The following is an 11,889-nucleotide window of genomic DNA, read 5'->3' as shown; positions in this document are numbered from 1 at the left end:
TTCTGCACAGCTGTTACCTGCTAGTACATGTGTCTTACTTTCTGGACTCGGGCTTCTATGACAACACTACATGGAACTGCTGAAGGAGATCACAGCACACACACACAGGGATAATAGAGCAGTGTGTTCAGTGGAACATGCTCCCATTCGTGGGCATATTCCACATCACTTCTTCCTGCATCCCAGTGGGCTGAAGTTCTGATGATAGCTTGAGAAAAAACTTGGAGTATTGGCTTTCCTTCATTGCCATTTCATTGTTTGTTGTCGCCTACTAATTGACCCTAGGTTTTCTCACAATAAACAATTGCATTCTGATCTTTGGTTTAGCTTGGCTTTCACTTTTATTTTTAATTGCATTATGTTTTTTGATGTAACATGTTAAATATCATTATATATGATTCAGAAGTTTAGGTTTTGTGTGTTCCTTTGATATATATTCCCTATATGAAGTGAATCATCCAGTATTTTTCTGCTTCTACTTATTTGGCCTAACATAAGTCCTTTCATGTCCATCCATGTTGATCCAAAATGAAAGATCTCGTCATTTATTTATAGAGCAATAGTTTTCCATTGTATATACATATCACATTTTCTTAATCCAGTCATCTATCATTGGGCACTTAGATTCTTTCCACAACATGCTACTGTAAATAGTGCTGCAATGAAAGGAGTGAATGTATCTCTTTCTATTACAATTTTGCATTCTTTGTGTAATTAGCTAGAAATGGAATTGGTGAAGTATTTTAGATCTATTTTTAATATTTTGAGAAACTGCCTTACTGTTTTCAATGAGGGATAGACCAGTCTACATTCCCACCATCCACTTGTATGAGGGTTCTTTTTCTCCAGACGCTCGCCAACACTTCTTGTTTCTGGTCATTTGAGATGGACAGTTCTCACAGCTCTGTGGTGGTATCTCATTGTGATTTTTCTAGGCAACGCCTTATAAAAAGTGATGAACAATTTTTCACGTAAGGACCCTTACAATGTCCTTACTGTAGGGCATTGTTAAAGGAAATATCTATCCATATCTTTGTTTCTTCTATTTAACAATGTCCTATAACTCTCATTGTAAGGATCCTTCACCCCCTTTTTAAAGCATAATCCTAAGACCTTAATACTTTTTGAAGCAATAATAAATGTGATGATTTTTTATGTCTTTTCCAATTTATTTGTATACAGGAATGCAAACAATTTTTGCATATTGATTTTGTACCCTGTCATGTCACCATACGGATTTTTTTTTCAAATAGTTTTTACTGGTCTTTAGCATTTTCTGTGTATACTATCATGGCATCTGCAAATGTTCATAATTTTGCTTCTTTTTTTTTTTTTTTAATTTATACAAGCACTGGATACAGTCAGAAGCGCGGGAGGGTGAGTGAATTCACCAGAGCCAGAGTGGAGAGCAGAGCAGGCAGGCTGACGAAATACACTGCTGAGGGGAGTAGCGGGCAACAGGAGAGGTCTACACGCCATGTGGGACCCTCGCCAGCGGCTGGGGATCGAACTGGTGCTGCTGAGGCTGCGGGCAGCTTCGCAGCCCAGTGCTCAACCACTGAGCCATGGGGAGGCCCAATTTTACTTCTTTTTTTCTAACTTGGATTCTTTTCTACCTTTCTTGTAATTGCTTTAGCTAAGACTATTAATTCTATGGCGAACAGTATCATTATGAAAGTGAAAAACTGGACAAGTATGTTTAGTTGTCAACCTTAATTATACAGTATTGTACTGGAAGCCCTGACCACTTCAATTTTTAAAAAATATGAAAATGAGGGGTCTCCTTCCTGGAGCTATCGGCAGCCACTGCAGTGAGTTCCATCCCTGGCTCCAAGAGTTGACCCAAATGGAGCAGCAGACCTCTCCTGTTTTGTCCACTGCTCCCCTCAGCAGTGTATTTCAGTAGCTCTGTCTGTTCTGCTCCTCAATCTGTCTCTGGGGAACCCTCTCACACACACCCACCCTCCACAACTCACTCCTGGCCTACACTCCAGTTCTTGTATGTATTTCAAAATCTTTCAAAATATGTGTATATATATATATATATATATATATATATATATATATATAAATGATAAAATGTTGAACACAGAGAGTTTGTCTTTTGTGGATATATAGTGTCTATTGAGAAAAAAATACACATAACTAAAAATTATTATAGTTTATTATAAATTCTATAAGATGGCCAAATATAATATCAGTGTTAAAAATCAATCACTTTCATCTTAGAAAACAGTAAATAAAAAAAAATAAAACTTACCACAACAGCAACAACAACCATAAAGGAAATAAAAATAATCCTACCAAAATAATGTCTAAAACAAACAGAAAAAAAATGGAAAGAAATATAGTGTACCTGAGTGGGTAAATTAAACATTTATTTATTCTCACAAAATCTGAACTATTTATTTCAAAACCCTTAAAAGGCAAAAAATTATATTATTATGGAATATTAAATTCACAAAAATAAGTGAAAGTTTGAAAAATAAAGAGTAGCCACCAGAGTGGACCATAGTTATTGAAATACTATCATCCTGGTACAGAGATATATAAATAGATCAATGAACAGAGTAGAGTCCAAAACAGAGCCAGGAGCATGTAAATTCAGGCCATAACAAAGGGTCTTGAAAAATCATTCAGACATGATCACTCAATTATAAATGGTACTGGGACAATTACATAATGAGATCACCATACAATAGTCTCATAGTAATAAATTTCAGATTGGATTACAGATTTGAATATAAAAACACTTTAAAATTATAAAAACTTATCTAAAAAATTCACAGAATACTTCTGTGAAAGTTGGAGTGAAAATGGTACAAAACAAGAATCCATAAATAAACACATTGTTTACATATTTAACTGAAAGACAAACTTCTATGTGGAAGGAGATATCACAAAATTAAAAACCTATCATTGGAAGAGAACATTGATTATACATAAACCACTAATTCATATTCATTATGAACATTATTTATATTGAAGTATAATCAAAAGGTCCCTTTATATGTATGAAGAGGGAATGGGAAAAGGCAACCATCAGGATTATAAGTAATTAAACCAATTTATGAAAAGATTCTCAAATTAATATATAATTAAGGGAATGCAAATAAATACAAAAATGAAATTATTTTTCTTCTGTCAAATTTGCTGGAATTTAAGGGCTCTGTAGTTTCCAGTGCTGAGAAGAGCATATAGTAAACAAGAAAGTCTCATAGAATGTTTAATGTGTGCAACTATTTGGAAGACAACTTGAAAATACCCATCAAAATGTAAAATGACCAAAACACATCAAGATCACTATCTTACAGAAAAATAGTATAATTATAAAAATAGAGCTAAAGACTATTGATTAGAGCACAGTTGTAAAAGCAACAACTATAAATTTTTCAATTGTCTAAGAATAGAATAAATTTTTCAATTGTCTAAGAAAAAAGACAGTCAATATGCATCTTACTTGGAAGAATGTTCATAATAGTTTAAGTAGAAAAAAATCTATTTGCAGAAATAGATCTCATTCTGAAATAATTTAAACAATATACAAATTACTGCATAACATAAAGAAAAGCTTAGAATAAACGTAAAAATGTTAATATGTTACCAATGAAAATTATAAGGGTGGAAACAGTATTACTTTTTGTATGTAATGTATGTACTTTTTGTTTTAGTCTTTAAGGAGATGTTTACTCTTGCAATTTCAATACATAATTACAATATGTACTTTTAGTAATTTCCAAAGTATTAAAGAAATCAAACACCAGCAAATAACAACGGGAATTTTGGCTCTTGTTTTCATTTCAACCATACTCATTCTCAAGATCCATCACCCCCTATCTATGGCATTTCTAACTCTAACCCATTTCCCCTTCCCTTCCTGCTTCATCACCTGAATTCATACTCATACTTTCTTTGTATATGTATCTTTTCTCCATATGAGACTTAAATCTCCTTGAAGGTAGAGATTATCTTTTTTATTTATGTATCCCCCCCAAAGTGCCCCATTGTAAATGTTTAATACATGTTTTAATTCAATTAATATAAATTTATTGGCATGCTGTATTGAATACTTTCAAAATCTAAATTGTATTTTTCTCCAATTCTAAGAAAACGGAATATGCTTCATTTAAGTTTGTTTGTTTGTTTTTTTTGCTTTCCTTCTAATCAACATTCCATCTGGACTGCTGTTTTGCCACCAGAAACACATTCCCAAGCAAAGAAAAGAATATAAGCTCATCTTTCCTACTCTCTGAAGATTATGGGCTCTTGGGTTAAAAGTGTGATTCAAAAGCTGATTTTATTGCATGATAGCAATTAAAACACTTGGAATCAACTACCAAAAAGAATTAAATGTGGCAACATAAGTTTTCCCTTCTCTTTTCCTCCTTTACACAGGGGAACGCCAATGAACTGAGTAACTTTCACCCCACCAACATTGGTATCTGAGGTATTCAGTTGCAAAATGCCCCTGTACGAGTTCTGGTGAGCTGAAGTGTAATTTCTTTTATTGAGATAGGTTTGTTCCTATTGATCCTGCACTCTCACTCTGTTTTATTCAGATCCATGAACTCTTCTCAGTGATTTTCCATTTGTATAACCCTTGGCTATCTTACAGAATCTTTGTAGGATGTCAAGGTCCAAATAAGTAAAGTTCATCAAAGTTTACAAAAAGTTCTACCCTACTCCATAATTCAATATGTTTGTGGCTTTGTCTTCTTGTTTGTTGAATTTATCATTAAACCAGTTACCTGAAGCTGAAGTCACAAAAGTTCCAGGCTTCATTTTCACAATTTAGCTCCATTTCACAATTTTTCACCTCCTGAGGTGAAAAAGTTTCTCTCTTTCTATGAGCAAGTAAACCTATTTCCTTCCTAGAAGTTCTCTGAAAAATTCCAATGGCATTTCACTGATAAACCTTCCAATTCTAAGTTAAATCTCAGCAAAAGGAATGCTATGCCAATTGATTTAGGAAATCCTTAGGAAATGGGAAAATCCAAAATACAGACTAATCAAGTTCACTCTCTGAGGATAGGGGAGGGTCAGCTATTCTCGATCACATGGATTCAGGTGAGTGGGATACTTGAGTGATAACTGAAGTACTATTAGGATGAACAAAAAAATGAACGGAAGCTCTGCAAGAAATCAGTAACATTCACTTTATAACCATTATTTAAACATTGATAAAATGAGGCAGTGGTATCTGTTCTCTAATTCTGCCTCAAAACTATTTGATCTTAAGGCTGCAATGAAAGTATAAATGTTTCTAAAAACACCTGCTTACAAAGTATGAAAAGAGCCCCAGCAATTGGGAATTTTTCTATAAAACAGAACATGGGTTTGTGATTTTGAAATAATAGTGTAGGACTACGGGTGCCTTGGTGGTGGGTGTGGAATGCCAACATACACCTGAAGGGTGTCATCTGACCAGACTCCCAAATCATATAGTGTTGTAAACCAATGATGCTGAAATAAAAAAAAAAAAAATAGAAAGTAAATGGCATAAATGGGGTAACTTTATCCAAAATCATAAAAAGGAAGTCCATATAAATACTTTATATGCATTTCAAATTTTGAAAAAATCTCACAAGGTAAACAGAGGAAAACACGATTACGATTACTTCCATATTAAAAGTCTTAATTTTGTACAAAAAATTCTCATCCACTTCTGTAAAACACTATAAAAGTGAGAAGCAGGCATTTTTTGGCATTAGCCAGTTACTTGCCAATTTAAAATTTCTATTCAAAAACTGAGTTCAGGGCCTCCCCAGTGGCGCAGTGGTTGAACGCTGGGTTGCGAAGCTGCCCGCAACCTCTGCAGTGCCGGTTCGATCCCCGGCTGCTACCCGGCCACCGGGCAAGGATCCCACATGGCGCGCAGACCTCTCCTGCTGCCCGCTGCTCCCCTTAGCAGTGTACTTCGGTCCTTCTGCCTGCTCTGCTTCCCGCTCTGGCTCTGGAGAATTCTCTCCCCCTCCTGTGCTTCTGACTGTACCCTGTGCTTGTATAAATAAATAAATAAATAAATAAAATAAAAATAAAATAAAATAAGAACAATGTTGGTCTCATCAGATTCCACCTGGGCTTCCTCTTCTCGAGGGTACCAGGACTTAGAAAGAAAAAAAAAACAAAAACAAAAACTGAGTTCACACCCAAAGTCAATAGGAATCCCTTTGAAACTCTGGAAGGTTTGCTGTAGCAAAGTCAAAAGCACCTGGCATGATGGGATCTTCTGGATACATTTTAATTTTTTTTTATAATTTATTTTTGTAACAATATTTGCTTCCCCCTACCCCCTCAGGTTGAGTCCCCATAGAATTTCCTTCCCCAAGGCACCCGTGCACCATCACCACAATCTCCTGGGCTCCTCCCTCTGATCCCTCTTCCTCCTCCTCCTCTGCAGTATGTCTCTGATTTGTAAGTCTATTTTGCTTTGTTATGGTTTGTACTGTTACTATTTTTTTTACACTGATGTCTTATTTGGTTCCCCTATATTCCTGTTATAAGTGAAACCATCCGATATTTTTCTTTTTCCTTCTGGCTTATTTCACTGAGCATAATTCCTTCTAGCTCCATCCACGTTGCTGTGAATGACAGCAGTTTATCTTTTTTGATTGCTGAATAATATTCCATTGTGTATATATGCCACATCTTCTTGATCCAGTCATACATTGCAATAACATCTTCAAAGACTCACCACCCAAAGCAGTGATAGTGAAGGCAAAGATAAACACCTGGGATTACATCAAACTGAAAAGCTTCTGTACAGCCAAAGAGACATTAACTAAAACAGAGAGTCACCCCACTGATTGGGAAAAAATCTTTGCACTCCATTCAACTGATAAGGGACTGATCACAAAGATACACAAAGAACTCACATGGCTCAGCAAAAACAAAATTAAACAATCCAGTCAGGAAATGGGCAGAACAACTTAAAACGCATTTTGCCAAAGAGGAAATACATTTTTTTTAAAAAAGTTCCTTTGAGTTACCTCAGTGGAAGTCAAGATCTGGAACACTGCTAATTTGTTATGCCCTAAATATCGTTAGCAGGACTAAACAGTCTTTCAGAATCCAGAGAAGAAAATGAAAGGGTAACACATTAGACTTAGAAACAGAGGAGTCAAAAACTAGATGAACCCCAGAATACTATGAATTGTTTAAGCTAAGATTCTTCTTCCTGGAAGGTATTTGATTATCTAAAAGTTTGGGCCAATAGTGACACATCTGCCTCAATTTTTAAGATATATACCAAATTGCATTAGGAATGCTTTCTATTCAAATGAAAATCTTTAAAAATAAATCAGTGATTCGTGTTAGTCACCCTTTCCATGGGATACAAGAACTCTAGCTGACAATTTATATTTCTCCTTAATATTCCATACATCTAACTGCCTTAGGGTCTTAATTTTAAAGGGTATGACAAAGCAGGATCTAATTGCTTCAGAATCAAGTCTTTCGATAGCAGGACAAAGAAATATCCATGAGCAGAGAGAAGATATACCATGCTGACAAAATATCCTTATTGTTAGATATCTAGATGCTAGTTCTATATGAGATGTGTATTAAGAATTATCAGTTATGGGACGGTCTCGGGAATGTGAGGGTCCGAGGTGGCCACGGGCGTCTCTGGGATGTGGAAAGGCACAGGAGCTTGGAGAGGTACGCTCCCGGGGATGACGTGGCTGCAGGACGGCCTCAGGGTCTTGGGATGGCGGGGCTGATGTGGTTGCAAATGATGCAGGTGACAGACTTTCTCCAGCTGTTGTTGCTTACTCGGAAAATGAAGAGGCTGTTGGATTGGCAGCAAAACAAAGTAGAATGAGAAATATTTCAAATACAGTGATGATAGTAAAGCAGATCCTTGACCTTGACAGAAGCTCTGATGATCCACAAGCTCAGAAATACGTGGCGGAAAGTAAATGTTTAGTCATTGAAAAAAATGGGAGAAGAAACAAAATTTGTTAACCCAGAAGATGTTGCCAGACTGATATTTTGCAAAATGAAAGAAACAGTACATTCTGTCTTGGGCTCAGATGCAAATGATATTGTTATTACTGTTCCATTTGATTTTGGGGAAAAGCAGAAAAATGCTCTTGGGGAAGCTAAGAGCTGGTGGGTTTAATGTTTTGCAGCTAATCCATGAACCATCTGCAGCTCTTCTGGCTTATGGAATTGAGCAAGACTCCCCCACTGGAAAAAGCAGTATTTTGGTGTATAAACTTGGAGGAACATCCTAATCTATAAGTGTCATAGAGGTTAACAGTGGAATATATCAAGTTCTTTCAACAAATACTGATGACAACATTGGAGGTACACATTTCACAGAAACCTTAGCACAGTATCTAGCTTCTGAGTTTCAGAGATCTTTCAAACATGATGTGAAAGGAAATGCCCAAGCCATGATGAAATTGATGAACAGTGCTGACATTGCAAAACATTATTTGTCAACCTTAGGAAGTGCTAATTGTTTCCTCGATTCATTATATGAAGGTCAAGATTTTGACTGCAATGCGTCCAGAGCAAGATCTGAGCTTCTCTGTTCACTTTTTATTAAGTGCATAGATGCAATCAGAGAACTCTTAGAACAAAGTGAATTTTCAGCAGATGATATCAACAACATTGCCCTTTGTGGAGGGTCTTCTCCAATCCCAAGACTACAGCAACTGATGAAAGATCTTTTCCCAGCTGTTGAGCTTCTAAATTCCATTCCTCCTGATGAGGTTATCCCTATTGGTGCTGCTATAGAAGCAGGAATTCTTATTGGGAAAGAAAGCCTTTCAGTGGAAGACTCTCAAGATAGACTGTTCAGCCAAAGATACTTAGTTAGAGTGGATGAATCAGGAGCCAACAGTCTCACAGTACTGTTTCCATCAGGGACTCCTTTGCCAGCTCGAAGACAACACACATTACAAGCCCCTGGAACTATATCATCAGTATGCCTGGAACTCTATGAGTCTGAGGGGGAAAACTCCGCACAAGAGGAAAAAATTTGCACAGGTTGTCCTCCAGGATTTAGATAAAAAAGAAAATGGATTACGTGATATATTAGCTGTTCTTAGTATGAAAAGGGATGGATCTTTACATGTGACATGCACAATCAAGAGACTGCAAAATGTGAAGCTATCACTATTGAGGTGGCATCTTAGTGTTTTAGAGAAACCATGAATTTTTTAAAACCAAAATATCAACATTATTTGGTTTTGTTTATAAGTAATGTTTATATTAAAATATTTTGAATGAAAAAAATTATCAGTTATGTTACTTTATCAATGTCATTTGGGCACGATCCCTTCTAAAGTATCCCCATGGAGGTGATGATGCACTTCCCTCTCTTGCTCCCTAGCTGACTAGTCAAAGAATCCCATTTCCCAGGACACTTTTGATATGATCAGAATTGGCTCCATGACACCAGCACTGCTAGAAACTGTGGAATTTTATATGAAAACTTCTTATCTCTGACACTGAGAATTTTATGGATAATGGAAGCCTGGAGATGATGATGGCCATTTTAGCAACACTTAGGTGATACCTGAGAATTGTATTTAAAAAAAAGTCAAAAAAGAATTGCTAGCCCTGAATTCAATTTCATTCCCTTTTAATGCTTACTAAAATCCCTGACTGAATTTCTGAACTTTGAATAATTGAATTTTATCTTCAACACGTATTTCTGCTGTATATATTTTTCAGACTCAACACGGTCGAGTACAAGAAATGATGCCTCTCAGTGAGGTGGGCTATGTCTTCAAATAATACTGCGGGGGCCTTGCTGCCCCAGCTAGGTAAGACACTGGCAAGCAGCTGAGAAAAGGGCCTCACACTGTGGGGCCGAAGTTTAAAGAGCCTCACACCGTGGGGCTGAAGATTAAACATCCCTTTGTTTTTTGTTCTTGGTCATAAAAAGAAAAAACCTCATGGAATATACATTGGGCAATAAATTATACATATAAAAATATTATAGTACATGGCATGGAAAATTATTTGCTTAAAAATTAAACACTGAATAATTTGGCCCACTTGACAATGGGAAATAATTATTGTACAAGGGCATGTCTAATAAGCAACCAAGAGCTGATCATAATATTCCTCATATGGAAGTTCCATAGAGAAGCCTTATAATGAATCACAAAGTTGATTACGTTAGAAGTTTCTAGGTAAAAAAAGTTCTAACAACTGATTACCAGAAAGCAACTCGTCTCTAGCTGCAGGCCATATAGATAGAGGAGTATCCTGATATTGTAGACTGGGCGATAGGGCGGCACCAAGGACTGACCTAGGTAGTTGTTTAGGCTGAAATAATGAGTCTAAATTTTAATTATCTATTAACTTTTAAAGTCGTTTCTTTTCTTAAAAACACGTAGGCGCCAAAATGTCTATGGGAAAGGAATGTACTAATTGTTTTTGTTTTGCTTCTATGCATACGATGATATAATCCCATCGCTTGCCTTAACGTATAAAGACCCCCTGAGAACCTCAGTAGGAGATGCTTTCATCAATATGAAAGTGTTTGTGTCTACCTCACTCCCCTTCCCTTCAGCCCTTGAAAGTTTCGCCTAGGCCGTCTCATCCTTTCAGGGACACCTGACCCAACATGTTGCCGAAAGCTGGTCTCCAGCAAGCGGCGCCTGAAACAGGGACCTAAAAGGTAAATTTTCTTTCCTTTACGGAGACGGATAGGATCTGCTCCATAGGGTAGGGCGCATACCTCCCTGTAGAGAATAAACAGGGTAAGGTGGGGAGCAGTAATCAAGAACTGGACAAGTGGGGGTCATCGATTGAGACGTCATGGGCCATATTGAGTCTAGGGAAAGATTCTTTATTGATATAGTTAAGTATACACTTGTTAAGAGAGGTCTTAAGACCTCCCATGCACAAATGGCTAGTTTCCTAAATTTTGTTGAGATGTGTTGTCCCTGGTTTCCAAGGGATGAAACTCTGGATGCGAGAACTTGGGCTGGAGTAGGAGAGGAAATGACAACCTACTCTCCATGGACCCAAAAAGGTCCCCGTAGATGCCTTTTCGCTATGGGGACTGCTACAAGACATGCCAGATCAAGGGTCTGAATTTAAAAAGATAAAAAACTTTAGAGAAATAAGGCTGTCTGTATCCCTGGAAGACATCAAAGGGTCCTCAGCTGACAGCCTCGTATAAACAAAACCGACAGGTACAAAGCCAAAAGTAAAGAAAAAATAGCCTGGTGTACTAGGGAAAATGATCAGGACTTATCAGATGATGAAATTATTTTTCAAAAGTCAAAAATTGATTCCAGAGCCCGTACTGACCTACTTGCGGGGGTGTCGGCTCCTAATTATAAAACATTCCAAAATCCAAACTAATTTCCAGCCCAAATTTCCAGCCCAGACTTGGCTAAAATTGTTAGGAGATAAAAATAAAAACTCAAAACAAGTGAAAAATAATATAATATAATCCTATAAATAAAAGAGAAAATGCTTCAAACTTTTCCTGTTAATTATTTGGGGAAGAGGCTAGGTTCCCCCCACTAAAGTTCCCCCCCACTAGAGTTTTGCCATTTAAAAAAATAAACAAATAAAGGTATTTCTAAATAATAGTATTCAAAGTTCATTCACAAATGTTAAAGTGATTAAAAATGGTTAAATATGACTATATGAGACTATAAGACCATAATATAACTAAAAGGTTTTTATTAAAATGGTATAAACCCACTGCAGCAGATGGGTGGGGCTGCCCCTGGTCTCAACAAGCAGCTGCCTGGACTTTTTCTCCATTGTTGAGATCACTGGCAGGTCTCTACTGCCTTCCTGCTGTAGGGAACTGGACTCTTCCATCGTCCACCTTAAAAAACTATTTTAGTTCATTCTTAAAAAAAAGGTTCTATTTCCCTGTGTTTTTCTGATTTTAAAGTCTACATT

General features: G+C 36.7%; 1 pseudogene; it reads left to right on the top strand.

The window, feature by feature from the left end:
• The first annotated feature begins 885 nt into the window (after positions 1-885).
• Positions 886-9,199, top strand: LOC119260310 (heat shock 70 kDa protein 14-like; annotated as a pseudogene).
• The last annotated feature ends 2,690 nt before the right edge of the window (positions 9,200-11,889 follow it).

Source organism: Talpa occidentalis, unplaced genomic scaffold (genome assembly GCF_014898055.3).
Source record: "Talpa occidentalis isolate TD23 unplaced genomic scaffold, MPIMG_talOcc4v2.1 talOcc4.6, whole genome shotgun sequence".
Taxonomy (NCBI): domain Eukaryota; kingdom Metazoa; phylum Chordata; class Mammalia; order Eulipotyphla; family Talpidae; genus Talpa; species Talpa occidentalis.
Note: the sequence above shows the minus strand (reverse complement) of the source record. Positions and strands in the feature narration are given on the sequence as shown.